General features: G+C 37.6%; 1 protein-coding gene across 1 annotated transcript in view; it reads right to left on the bottom strand.

Moving 5' to 3' along the window:
* The window catches only part of unc-104 (kinesin family member unc-104), a 400,417-nt gene extending 387,074 nt beyond the window's left edge, over positions 1-13,343 (bottom strand). Inside the window, exon 1 of the mRNA XM_076197529.1 lies at positions 13,195-13,343. The gene's annotated coding sequence lies outside the window, so the exon portion shown is untranslated. The remainder of the gene's footprint in view (positions 1-13,194) is intronic.
* Between the last annotated feature and the right edge of the window lie 1,631 nt (positions 13,344-14,974).

The following is a 14,974-nucleotide window of genomic DNA, read 5'->3' as shown; positions in this document are numbered from 1 at the left end:
TTTGACTACATCTTCCTTCTTAATGCTGATGCCAGTAGTCACTCTCTCTTACCTACTGAAGATCAGGTTGCAACCAGGTACCATATCTAACCTCTCTTTTGTAAATTCTGAGAGAAAATATTTATTATGTGCTTCACTATGGTAGACAAGCCCAAAAAATATCTTGCTGTTCCCTCTATTCATTTCTACAATATTCATTGTATTCACTCCAATTTCCTCTGTAGAACACCATTTCTTCCCCAAAACCTATTTTTGTTCTCTTACTAAAACCCTGGTGTTTGGGCAAACAGTATCTTTAATTTATTTTTTTCCACTTTTTCTACTCTAATTTCCACTTCAAAGTTGGCTACTGGTCATATGTGTATAATGATCTTGGTTGTTTCATGTTCTTGAACTTGAATCTTCCAAATTTTTTATCATCTGGTTCGACTAAATACCTATGACTTATATATATCTTTACTAATTCCATAGACTATCCAGAATTCTTTGACTACCTAACTTTCTACATGGAACACATTCTATCCCACTCTCCTCTTTATGAAATCTCTATATTAAATTTCATGTTCAATACCAACTTTGGTTTACTTCCTTTTCTGATCCAGCCTGTAAAGTAGCCTTTGACTTTTCTTACTCAAATGATCTGGAATGACTTGTTCAGTACTGGAACTGTATTCCTAACCATCTTGAGGATGGGCCCAACATTCTAAATCTTTTCCTTACTACTGATCCTCCTAATTCTGTCATGCTTTTCTTTCACATGGGTACCTGTAATCAGTTCTGTCACTTCTTGTATAACTTCCCTATTTACCCTTACACTGCTGACTGCAAATTCATGAAACGGTATTTCTTTGATTTTCCATGGAATGATTACTGCTTTCATACTTATGACCCATAAGTAATTGCAGAATGTATTACAGAAGTAATCATTTCAAGCATGGAGTTATAATTTCACACATTCTTCTAATTCTAAATCTATGAAACCTTGATTTAACTATACTTATCCTCTTGTTATCCAAGACAGAGGCAAGGTATATCAATGGTACCATTTACTTCAAACTCCTAAGCACCATAAACTATTTACTTATACCCACAATTTTGCAAAATCCATTCTCCACCAAGTTGTTCTTACATAAAAAAGAAGTGCTGCTTGTAATTCTTCACATGATTTGAGCATGCCAACATTCCCAAATATTTTATATCAACATCCATACTTTTTTTTAAGTAGTGTTTCTTTCTCTTTCCCTGAAAATATTAACTCTTCTGAAACCTTCACTTAATTACATACATACATATACCAAGGCTTTTTCCCCCTTCCAAGGGAGGTAGCCAAAAAGGGAAAGGCATAAAAACACTCCCACCCATTTCATCCCCAAACACACACCTTTTTGGCTACCTCCCTTGGAAGGGGGAAAAAGCCTTGGTATATGTATGTATGTATGTAATCTCACCTCTGTGCCAACTGGTTTCTGGTGAGATATTTCTCTGGTGTCACCTTATTCATTATATTTGGTGAAGCCCTATATCTATAGGGTGCCCAATGGTCCATACCATCATTATGACGGTACCCCATATATCTAAGAGGAATTTCCCTGTTCGCCATCAGGGATGTGCCAGTTAGCAGTGGGTCCTGCGACTGTGTGTGTGAGCTGCTCTTTGTCTCATCTTTCTCACAAAACCTGTTCAATGTGGGTGACCCTGCAGAGATTTCCTCTCTATTGACATAGCTTTTGTAATCATTAAGATTCTCAAGCCTATCCACCATGTCAAGGTGTCAACTCTTGGATAGGCACATAGGCACATTAACATATTTAAATGTAATATAAAAAAAATAAATAGTAACTTCTAGATATTTTATTATTTTTGTGTTTTTTAATTTATTGGCTAATTTTTTTCATATTGAAATTAAAGGTGTGACCCAAAGTTTTGGTTATTTCATAGGTGTCCCCCAAGGTAAAAATAAAAGTTTGACTGATTGATTTATGTATCATGGTGCTTCAACATCTAGGTCATATGGCACCATTAAAAAAGTTTGAGAAACACTGACATATGGTGTTCTGTGCATGGGCATGCCAGTGAGGCTCTTGTTAGGTGTGGGAGGGTTTTTTCTGTGGGGCTTATATCTGGGATAATGAGTATAGTGGTCTTTCTTGAAATGCTTGTTTAGTTATATGGGTGTTTCTGTGTGGATGTTTTGTGTGGTATAGGTGGTAGGTTGTTATAGATGTTTGAGCATTATGCTGCTGTAGTTTTTGTCACATTCTGTTGGTGCTGCTTGTGAAATGTAGTGTGAAATATGTGTGATGTTTAGGGTTCTGGAGTACAATTGTATTCCTGCCATTTTCATGTTGTGTTCCATTGAGAAGATTCTGTTTTTTGTATGTAGGTGTCCAATAAGGTGGTTTTAGTACATCTTGCTATTACTCTCAGTGCTCCACTTTGTACTGTTAATTACTTGTATTCAATTTGTCGACTGTTGTGAAACATGCTGTGGAGGCATAGTCAAGGAAGGTCTTATGAATTGTTTATGGATGGTTATTAGTTTTTTTTTTATTGTCCAAAGTCAGTGCTTGTGATGATTTTAAGCAGGTTTGTTTTCTTATCGATTTTTGCTGTCAGGTTCTTGATATGCAGGCTGAAAATCATTAAGTATCAAATGTTAGTCCTAGAATTTTTTTATTCCTTTCCAGGGGAAGGGTTTGACCATTTAAATTATAATATACTCAAGATAATTTACACAGCAAACAAGAAAATTCCTTCATGCTGTGTCAATCTTTCATCTATCCATTATCCCTTGTGAAACAAACAGTAATATCAGATTGCATGAAATAAATATGAAAGGAAATGATGTAGACAAATCACTGGAAACATTGAATGAGAAAAGTAATAAGACCTTATGGGATCTCAAACTGGATACATACGGAATATAGAGACCAATTGGCTGACATAACAGTAGTGCTCAGCAGCATAGTGCTCAAACATCTATAACAACCTACCACCTGTACCACACATAACATCCACACAGAAACACCAAGTGAACCAGCCTTGCTGTGGATGAACTGTCTTGCTGCATTGTGTTTGACCCAGGATATCTGGCAGATGCAAGGATGACCTGTAATCCATGAAGAGTCGAGATGGGAGGGGTGGAAAGGGTGGTAGAAGGGAGTGAAATGGGTGGGAATAGGTACGTGCCTCTGACTTAGCTACCTCCCTTATAAGGGAGATAAAAGCTCTTGATATCTCATTTTATGCAATGGGGGGACAGAGGGGGGGTTGCCGATTTAATGAAGCAGCCTTGCTGTGGATGTGCTGTGTCTTGCGACACTGCCTCTGACCCAGGGCAGTGGACAAAGTGCAGGGATGACCCGTCATTCAGGAGGTGCTAAGATAAGAGGGAGGGTGGAGGGGTGTGGAGTGTATTCAGGGATGAAATGGGTGGGAATGATTTTATGCCTTTTTCTTTTTGGCTACCCCCCTTGTAAGGGGGAAAAAGCCTTGGTATATGTATGTATGATATATAGATAGAATAAAAAATAAAATAAATAAAAATAATAATACATACATGTACCAAGGGCTTTTTCCCCCTTACAAGGGAGGTAGCCAAAGTCAAAAGCATAAATCCACTCCCACCCATTTCATCCCCACATATTCCACTCCCAATCACCACCCCTCTCTCCCTCTTTTCTTGGCTCCTCCTGGATGACAGGTCATCCCTGCATCTTGCCCACTGCCCTGGATAAGAAGCAATGCATCGATCTTATCCTCGGTAATAAATAATAACAATAATATATACATACACAAACCAAGTGGGGTTTTTTCCCTTACAAGGGAGGTGGCCAAAGTCAAAGACATAAATCCACCACCACTCATTTCATCCCCACATACTCCACTCCCATTCACAACCACTCCCTCCTTCTTTCCTTGGCTCCTCCAGGATGATGGGTCATCCCTGCATTTTGCCCACTGCCCTGGGTCAGAAGCAATACAGCAAGACACAGCACATTCACAGCAAGGCTGTTTCATTTAATCGGCAAGCCCCCTCTCTGTCCCCTTATTCAGAAAAAAAGAAGACTGGGAGAATTTATTTTTTATTTTTTAATAATAATAATAATAATACAAAGAAATTACCAAATTGATCAGTGTCTCTAATCAATGTGATAGCAAAATTATGGGAGAGAAATGTGAAAGACAGGTAGGCTGAATACCTTGAAAAATTTAACATTCTGGCAGAAAATCAATTTGGTCACACAACTGGAAGATTGTGTATTCAACAGTTGTAGTAATAGAGAAAGTAGCAATGATCTTTATGTCCCTTCTACTCTCCAATTTATCATAGCCTCAAATTCATGTACAGTTCAAACTTAATCTATATCCTTGGTTTTCAATCATATTTAGATTTGAATTCATGTATTGTTCTAGCTTGGGCTATATCACCCTCTGAGCTATTCCAAGTATTTATGCATCTATATGGAAAATGCATTTCTTCACATCCTTTAAACATGTGGTCCTTGTGAATATGTTCCCATGATCTCTTAACCTTTTAATACGAGTCAAATTTTCATGTCAACATCAGCTGTCTGATGTACAATGATTCAATGATGCATCACAATACTTGCATTACAAAATATAAAGTTAACCTGTATTACTTGTTCTCTTTCATTATGAATATCAATAACTTCAGAAAATATGATCATGCCAGTTCACGGAATATGCGGATCACTCAGTTACAACTACAAAATAAATATAATCAAGATGCCAATGCCAGTATCTTCATATACCCACTCGCGCCTCATGACACCTATATAGACGTCATTGTTTGGAAGGGGTTAAAGCCGTTCCATCCTTAATCAAGAGATCTTTTCTGTCAATACAATATATCCCCTTTAGTGACCTCAATACTGTAATCACATCACTTTTTTTTTTTTTCTTCTTTTTTTCAAAGTTGGTTGACCCAGCTTTTAGTCTTTCCCCATATGATTTATCTCCCAGGCTAGGAACCAGTTTTGTTGCTGCCCTTTGTATTCTCTTAATTTTGCATATGTCCTTCACTTTGTGTGAGGACCATACCACTGACACATATTCCAGTCTTGGATGTTTTAAACATTCTGAGCTTTTGCGCAAGTGTGGTTGAGGTACTGTATGAAGGGGAGGGTTGGGTGACTGAGTGTACTCAGATCTATAGAAGGCATTTGACAAGGTACCTCACAATAAATTTTTGTGTAAATTGGAGCATAGTGGAGGACTTAAAGAGAGGTTCTTTGGATGAATAAAATATTTCCCGAAAGACAAGTACATAAGAGCACTGAAGGACGACTGCCAGAATGAAGCATCTGTGGCATTTTTCAGTATGTAAATGATACAAGTATAATTAGCTATGCCAACTTGTTTGCAGATGATACAGAGATCATAAGAAAAATAAAAGAAAGATGAGAGATACTGCAAATTGTTACAACGCCTAGATAATATATATTTATTGTTGATAGCTAACACAGCAAACTGGACCTGCTGCTTGCATATTTGCACATAGCTTAACCTTAGATAAAAACATAGTGACACAAAATAAACCCACTGTAGACCCACTACAAATAAAAATTAACATAATCAATGTGTATGGTTTATTTGTACAATAGCTACAGATATTTACAATTAAGTAAATACCTGTAGCTATTCTTGTGCAAATATCAATCAATCAATCCACTGCCTCTGGTATCTCTTGCAGAAGACCTGCATCCTCCAGAAAACTGGCAACAGCCCCAAAGCAAGACCATGAGTCACTTTGGGAAGAGACAGTATGTTGTCTGGGGATTGTTAGTGTGGGGTATTGTAGTGTTCTGTGTCTTCTGTGTACATCTGGGTCAGTTTCAATCTGTGTCCAGGCCTATTCAGTATTGGTACTATCTTAGAGTGTTGTCCTGAGTGCAAGCACATCATTGTGATTCTTGTTAGGTGTGGGAGGGTTTTTTCTGTAAGGCTCATATCTGGGGGTTGTTGCTGGTGTATTGAGTTTGGTCTTTCTTGATGGGCTTGTTTAGTTATATGGGTGTTTCTGTGTGCATGTTTTGTGTGGTTTAAGTGGTAGGTTGTTTTAGATGTTTGAGTAGTATGCTGGAGTAGTTTTTGTTACATTCTGTTGGTGGTGCTTGTGAAATGTAGTGTGAAGGGTGTGTGGTGTTTAGCATTCTGATACAGAATTGTGTTCATCATTTTCATGTGATGTTCTATGGGGAGAATTTTGGTTTCTGTATGTAGGCATTATGTATGGGTAGTTTTAGTGCATCCTATTATTATTCTCACTGCTCCATTCTGCAGTGTCTGTAAATTGTTTGTGTTTGATTTGCTGACTGTTGGGAGCCATGCTGTAGTTTTATAGGGAGGTTCTTATGAACTGGTTATAGATAGTTATTAGAATGTCTTTTTGTTGTCCAAAGTCAGTGCTAGTGATGGTTTTTAATGGATTTATTTTCCTCTCTTGTACAAATACACCTTTACTAATATATCAAACTATAGACCACAAATCACACTAGCTTTAACAGTTTCACAGACTAGATTATAATCAAACACAAAACATAACATGAATTTAAATTCTTTAGAGTCCAAAGACAAATGAGAGTGTAGATAGGGAAGGGTAAACAAAGATGGGTTGGGAACAGATTATTTTTCTAATGTTGCAACCATGTGTCATGGATCACACTTATATATCTGTGGTGAGAAGGTCCTCTGTCAAGTTATCATTCCTAGGTAGTGGGCAAGATGTTCTACACTCGCTTCTTGCTAGTGAGTCTAGAATTAAGACAATTGCTATCTTCAAAAGGCAAATAAATCCTTCCTTATCATTATGACTGTCATTGGTGTTTATATGGGCAACTTCAACAGTTTTTCTCATTTTTGTTTTTAAGTCTTTGTGAATGATTTCAGCTTCATTCCAATTGGGCAGGTGTCCACATATCTCCATATGACAAACCAGGGAGTTTGGAGCCCTGTGGGCCCTCTGGTCATTCTTGTGTTCACTCAACCATTCCTCAATAACTCAACTTGGCAAGGTATATACAGTATTATCACTACCTTTCATGGTGTTGTTTATTTGATATTCTTGGACATTTCTCCTTGAACAGCATACTACTTTTGAGTGGGTTGGCTTTCCATGCACCTCACATTTGATTATGCTAACACATTTTTCCATATCAGCTATCACTTTCATCTTTACTTTGGTCATTTTATACCTTATTTCAGTTATCTGATTTTTTCTTGAAGACAAAGATTTACTGCTTTATCTAAGATTTCTCCAAATGTAGGTTTGGGTTTTGATTTCATGTTATTTTCATTTCTCAGTTTATTCATTTCCTTCTTCATAGTGGAGAAGGATCTTGCCACTTCTAATAATTTTTTAAGCATTTGTGTCACATTTTATTACTACAATTGATAATTCTCAAAAATCTTCATAATTATCATTATCCACAATTCTCCAGCAATATCTTTAAATAAATTGTGAGAACTTAATATTTTTCAAAGGTACGAAACTCCATAATAACTCTTTAAATGCAAAGCATTTCAAACATGTCTACAACTAGCCACACCCCCTCATGTTTGGAGAAAAGGGAGTTACAGTAAAATGTCAGGGGAAATAGAATTAGTGGGGCATTAGCCACCAGGGAGAGCCCCCTCCACAAAAAAATAAAAAATAAAAATAATAATAATAATAACAATAATAAATAATAATAATAATAATAAGTTATTTAATGCAAAGCATAAGGATACTGGGTTTTAAAGAAGATCTGGCACAGGAAAGGAAGGAATGGTCCCTCATGGACTTCCCAGGGTCCTTGTCAATGGCAGCTTGGACAGAACTGATGAATTCAGGCGTCCTAATACTGTCTGAGTGCCGGCAATGTTGTTTCCAGTGAGAAATGGTTACAACATCGCCAATGGTATCATCAAGCTCTCTCCAAACTTTGAAAATTAATGACCTGGCAACATTCAGGAATGCAGTGATCTTGAGTCAGAGTGCCTTGCAGCCAAAGAGACAATTACAGCATGCCTCTTCATTTTCTGAGTGATCTTCAGTTCTGCTATGTTCAGCCTGGATAAAAAAACAGTGGTTAACTGTGGCATCTAGAATACTATGTCACCGATAAGGTATGTTCTCAAATGCCTGCTGCACCTGGACATAATATAAAGGAGATGCAAACAGCAACAGACCAATTGGTCCTTATGGGGCTGCTTGCACTCAACAAGTGCTGGAATGTTTCAACAAGGAAGCACCACTAGATAGAACAGTAGTGGTAGCAAAGCATAAACATAGCTTTTGACACAGTCCCTACACATATCCTTTCAAAAAAGATCACCGTGACAGACAGCCACAATAACAATAATTCACCAACAAAGTTCATAGTTGGTAGAAAGTGAAGAATATCTCGGAACAACTATATATCAATGACCCAAAGATTGTGCAAGGAAGTCCTGCAAAGGGATAATACTATCACCAGCACTATATAACTTATTCTTGAATAACTACGAGTGGGTTTATGCCTTTGACTTTTGGCTACCTCACCTGTAAGGGGAGGAAAAAACCCATTGGTATATGTATTTATGTATGAATGACTATGTGAATAATCTCCCCATACTCAATCTTAAATATAACATCAAAGGTCTTACCTATGCAGATGCTCTAATACTCATGGCACACCACAGCAGCTGCCAAAATCACAAACATAACTTGTCAAACTGGAACTGTGGTTAGGACAAAATAGAATGGCAACTTCCCCAAAGAAGTCATTGGTCTCACCCGAGACAATCATAAATCACAGAAACATCATAGTCAAACTGAACTGCCAACTTTTACCACTGGGCAAAAGACCCAAAATTCGAAGCCTACCTTTTGAACCACATAAGTTCTTCATGTCACACATCAAGGATCTGACAGTGGAAACAAACAAGTAGCTAAATATACTAGTGATGGATTTGCCCAGCACAAAGAAACACTAACCTGGTTAACTCACCTGGTAGGGTTACTAAGCAGTAACACTTGCCACTAATTGAGTAGCCCAGTTTATGCTAAGGTATACCAGCCCAGAAAAATTGGAGTTAGGCAAAAAATGGACAGTACAGGCTGGTAGTGTGTGCCAAGTGTAAGACAAGAGTTCATGAGAATTTACATAAATAAGTATCACAGTACAGGGATGCAGCAGATGGGCATAGGAACACTGTTAAAATTTTATGCATGATTATGGCTCCAATAGGGTATTCCTTATTAATATGCTACGCCTGCTCTTAAATAGGTTGACTGAAGGTGCACCAATATTATCCAATGGCAGAATGTTCCAAGCTGAGATGACATGGCAGAAAAAAAACTGAACACTTCAGAGAGGAACAAAAAAAAAAATTGTACTTGTGACCCCTGGAGACATGGGGAGCCAATGAAAACAGGTCATTAAGCTTGATCAGGGATAGATTATGAAATATTCTGTAGCACTATAGTTGGTTTGTCTGCAGCAGTCTTCCCTTAATTAAGTAAAGATTTAGCTTGGAAAGTCTATCTGAATAAGGGAAAGAGGACATGGTGATTTGTTTTGTACAGCAGCACTATATAGAGTTCATCAATGCCTGGCCCTTCATGAAAGCAGTGTTCCAGACAGGCAAAGTAAAATCAAGAATAGGTTGTAAGAAAATGGCAGTTGCTGACAAGTATATTGAAATAAACACCCTATGAGGATGGAGCATTTATTGGTACAGTACCAATTAAAGCTCCATACTTACATGGTGTTTGATTGATTGTATGTCCAACACCAGAGGAGATAACATAATGGAAGGAGCAGGACATGGAGTAGATTTCAAAAGATCAACTGCAATACTTCCAGTTTTATGAATCATGTTGGTAATATGAGTAAGAAATCTGAAGCCTATGTTAACATGGGCCCCAAAGTCATCATGGGAGAAGATTATTCTTATAACTAAGCCATCCACATCATACTTGCCAAGGTGTCCAACATCACCTAAATCAAAGATGTACACATCTGTTGAGGAGCAAATGCAAGACCCCATGAGGTAGCAACAGTTAAGAGTGTCGATATAAGTTTGGAGAACCTGTGAGATGCATTGAGATAATTCACTGTGGATCTTTCACTTTAGATCATTAGCAAACAAATTATAATAACAAGGAAGGTTGGGCCCAAAACATGTGACAAATAGTAGAAAGAAAACTGTGTCCAGGACTGAACCCACCAGAACTCTGAATGCTGTGATAATGCTTATCATTCTTTGTAGAAGGAAATTCTAGATCCATATTAGAAGGGTGCCTGTTATACCAATAGTTCACAACAATCAAGAAAATAAACATTCTATGAATAACATAAAAACATAGCATTAAAACTAATAGCAGGATGCACTAAAACTGAACAAATAGAACATCCACACAAAGAAATCAAAATCCCCCACATAGAAGAGAAGAAAATGACAAGCATACAGTTCTGCTCAAGAACCCTCAACATCCATCCTTCTCACCACATTACACAACCACAACCAGCTAGACTTCAAAGGCAAAATAAGACTGACAAATGAGATAATAAATTGTATGAATGCCATAAAAACAAGTGAGGACAGGACAAAATCAAATAAGGATAAGATCAGTGAACTGTAGAAGGTTCAAGAAGGCTGGTGGGTCAACAGAAGGATACAGTAAAAAAAAAAAAAAAAAAATCATGGAGTAGCAAAGAAGAAACTGTCAGGCTAGAAGGAGGGTTTTTTTTTGTTTTTTTTTTTGTTTTTTGCTGGCAGGAAGACCACATCACTTCATGGAAGGTGCACCAGGAACATAAAGTGCATAAGACTAAGGATATTATCTACATGATTATAATAAACAACTTACAACTGATCACATTAACTTGTTTAGGTTAGGTAATTACAAGAGAAATGGCTATTGCAAAAAGATCTAAACACTATTTTCACATGGAGCCAAGAATGTAAAGTGAATTTCAAAATCATAAAATGCAAAGTACTAGAAATAGGCAATAGCTCCAAAGGACCCATCTTTAAATTATTTCTTGGGAAGTGAATCCGTTACAAAAGCAAAGGACAAAAAAGATTTGGGAATAAAAGATAACCTGACACATAAGCAATATTATGGAAGAGGCAGAGAACTGCAGGAGACTAAAGTGGCTTTCTACTACTCTATATGGATAAAGAGATGATAAAAAAAATCATAGAAACATCAGTGGTATGGTCCCCACACATAGTGAAGGATATAAGCAAGATCAAGAGAACTCAAAGGGCAGCAACCAATCTAGTTCCCAGCCTGGCAGATGAGGTTATATGAAGAAAGACTAAAAGCACTGGGTCTGCTAACTTTGAAACATCAAAGAGAAAGAGGCGATATGATTTCTGTATTCAGATTGTTTATTTGTTTTATCATTTGTCCGTTTGTTTATTATTGTTTGATTCTCATTTATTGTTAGTTATGTCAATTTATTATTATTTACTATTTACCTGTTTATTGTCTAACTATACCTATGCATTTATTTATTCTATTTATTATTTACATTATTATTGTTCTTATCTATTCATTTATTTGTTAATCATTATTATGATTTTTTTCGCATCCGACCTAGATATGGACTAAAAGGGCTCCTGTTGGCATGCTCCACCTTTGTAATCCTTTGTAGATTACAATGATAGAAGAGTTCTTTTGATTAAGGGTATGAGGGCTTTAAGAAGTCATGAGAACAAATCAATGGTGCGATTAAATACATTTTCCATACATATGCATAAATACTTTGAATAGCTTATAAGGTGAAACATCCCTAGGTGAGACAATATATGAATTAAAATCTAAATATGATAATTGGAAATTAAGGATATAGACCAAGTTGGAACCCCACAAGAGTTGCTCCTTCCCTTTAAACTACAATTACAAAAATTAGGTAAATACAACTCCAGCATCATACTACAGTACTAAAACATCTATTACAACCTACCACTTTTATGTCACAATATACCAAGAACACACACACAGTCAAATCATAAAACAATATCTCCAAGACTGACCCCCTACTTTATACTCCAACTATTCCCGACACCAGCCCATCTGAGGAATCCTTTTCACATTAAGTAAGAAACCTATTGGGATAACTGCATTCGAGTCATTACCCACCAGTGAAATTGTATCAACACAGAATAGGCCTGGTCATAGACTCTAATTGCCTCTGATGCAATCACCACAAAGAAGATACAGAATATCTCATCCTACACTGCCTCACACATTCCCTACCCAGACAACATTGCAATAGTTCTTTGGTGAATGACATGTAGGCTAATCCAGTGGCAGACTCCAGTTACCTGGGAATTGTTGGTCTACTACAAGAAAAACCTGAGGCAATATATTGATTGACCCACAGCATAATACTCATCCCCATTTACTGTAAGGATTGAGAGGAGCACATCTCAAAAACTACTAACTGCCTTGGTAAATACATATCAAATTCATTGAATACACCTGTTTACTATTTACCATTTCAAAGATAACCTGCATTCTTATCCTTAGAGACAATATAATCATGCTGAGGTGGTACAGTGGAGATAAGCAGTAAAAAGGATGAACAATAAAAATTTAAAGTGATCAGTATTCTTTTATGAGAAGAGATTAGTCTCCCATCTTAAAGAATTATGCAAGACTGATCCATAGAGATGTCACTATGGTCTCTTTTTTTTTCTTTTTTTCTGCTCTTAAGACAACCACAATGTTTATGGCAAAATATGAACCCCTAGATAGTAAGGATAGAATGGCGGTACTTTTCTTATAAGATGATGTCATGCTTGTCAGATTATCAGAAAGAATGTGCCAAGAATACAGTAATTTTAGGATGCAAGGCATCCTTGAACATGCATTTTCATTAATTTGTGACTAGTAACCTATGGATACAGGATCAAGCATTTACCCAAAATGCTACATATCTATAATTAAAAGCTAAGCAATGCATCACTAAAACTAATCTTTATCTATATCTGTTTCACATTCAGGAGACAAGTACAACTAGACATATAACTGTTTTCATGATAATCATATTATCATAATGACATATGTGATATGTATGGCCGTATTCTTGCCATTCTATGATTCTATATATGTTATTTTCAGTAATCCTTACATTGAATGACGCTTATTTGAAAGTTTCACCGGTTATATTACAAAGAAATAAACTTGATTACCTTCGCAATGTATGGTTATCCAATAAACAAATTATCCTTAAATCTTCACCGTATATTTCACACACCGGGATAACCTGACACACCCAACCAACAATTGGAGCTAGGCAGCCAGCTGATCGTGACATCAACTGCGTTTGTTTACAAGCGAAGTCTCCGTTTGTTCCTCAGAATTCCCTGGTCATGTTCTATCGGTACAATAAGGATGGGTGTAATTTTGCCAAATTAACCTGATAAATATAACTGGATGCTGGTTAAGGTTAATTTATAACGCACAGTTATAACTACTAAAAACCATTCTCTCAATATAAAGAAAAATAAAAAATGTCTCATAAGCTTATGTCTGGTAAAATCAATTCAAAATTGAGTTCGTCATATTCGGTGCTTTGTACGTTCGCAGTTTCATTTTGCATTTAACACTTAATGTTTGAGGAAGAAAACTCACTAACCAGTGGTTATTCACGAGTGAATTCGAATGCTCTGTTTAGACTTGTAAACGCTTCGCATTTAAAATCAAGAATATAAGTGTTTCTGATCAGCTTCCTCAACATTAATTAAACCCTATTCCCAACTTCAGATTCTTTATCGACTTTGGAACCTCAGGCTACCCAACCTATTCTTACCTTAGCAAATCCACTGTAACGTAACAGAAATTTCTTAGGTATCCTGCCAAAATAGTATGTGGGTTATGTAGGCAACCATAACAAAGACATACGAAATAGAACAGACGTGGTTAGTCATTAGTCACTACATCTGTCATTAGTCTGACACAAGCCGTAAAACTGGAACCAGTAGAAACAGGAGCACGAATACTAAAAAAACAGATGCTATATAAAATCACAAGCAACTTAGTGGACACAAACAGAGATATATATATATATATAAATTCAACAATTACATTCGACTAAGGGGCAGTCACAACCTAACATACCACATCTACCAGACAAGTACCAACACATGTACTCACCCTCCCCTAGCAGCATCCGAGAATAGAAGCACCTCACGTAGTTAATAGTCCCACTCTTGCCACTTTTAAAACTAGGACTACCCATCATTATATCCCTATCCTTATTCATATTCCAAACTCTAATTATTGACCCCTATCCTATCCTACCCTTAACCCCCACCCCCACTCATCCCCCGCATATAATGCTGCCTAAAAGCAGCCCCTTCGAGTCTTTATATCACATGTTCCGGGAAGAAAAGTGGCTGTGTGTGTGTGTTTAATTTGGGAGTTAAGGCTCCCACGGGCTTTGGGTGTGAACCCGTTTGGTGGGTGATTGTGCATACGAGTGTGTGGGCTGGAATGGTGTGTCACTTTCTTTGCCGAAACCGCCGTTGGCGTCCTTTGGAGAAAATTGCGTCTGGCTACAGGTGCAGTCTCCCGCACCCCCGCTCACCCGCAACCCAAACAACAGGCGGAGCTGTTGGTGCAGCAATTTGCGGACCGTTCCTCCTCTGCCCAACTCCTCCTCCCAGTCAGGCAGGAGCTTCACATCCTTCGACAGGATAGAGAGGAAATGATCCACATTGCCATGGCCATGGCTGCCCCGACGGACTGATCCTTTATACTCAAGGAACTTCGGTGGGCTCGCAAGACGAACAAGGATACTGCTCCGGGTAGTTAAGGGACACCTTACTCTTCCCTGAGGCAGCTGGTGAGCTGACAGCACTGGCACTCATCAATACCTCCTGGGAGGCGGGGTGAATATCTGTGGAATGGGAAAAAAGGCGAATGTAGTGCCGATTTCCAAGCCCAGGGACCCACACATCTACAAGTCCA

The sequence above is a fragment of the Oratosquilla oratoria genome, chromosome 1, assembly GCF_046742065.1.
Source record: "Oratosquilla oratoria isolate Oo_2021 chromosome 1, ASM4674206v1, whole genome shotgun sequence".
Taxonomy (NCBI): domain Eukaryota; kingdom Metazoa; phylum Arthropoda; class Malacostraca; order Stomatopoda; family Squillidae; genus Oratosquilla; species Oratosquilla oratoria.
Note: the sequence above shows the minus strand (reverse complement) of the source record. Positions and strands in the feature narration are given on the sequence as shown.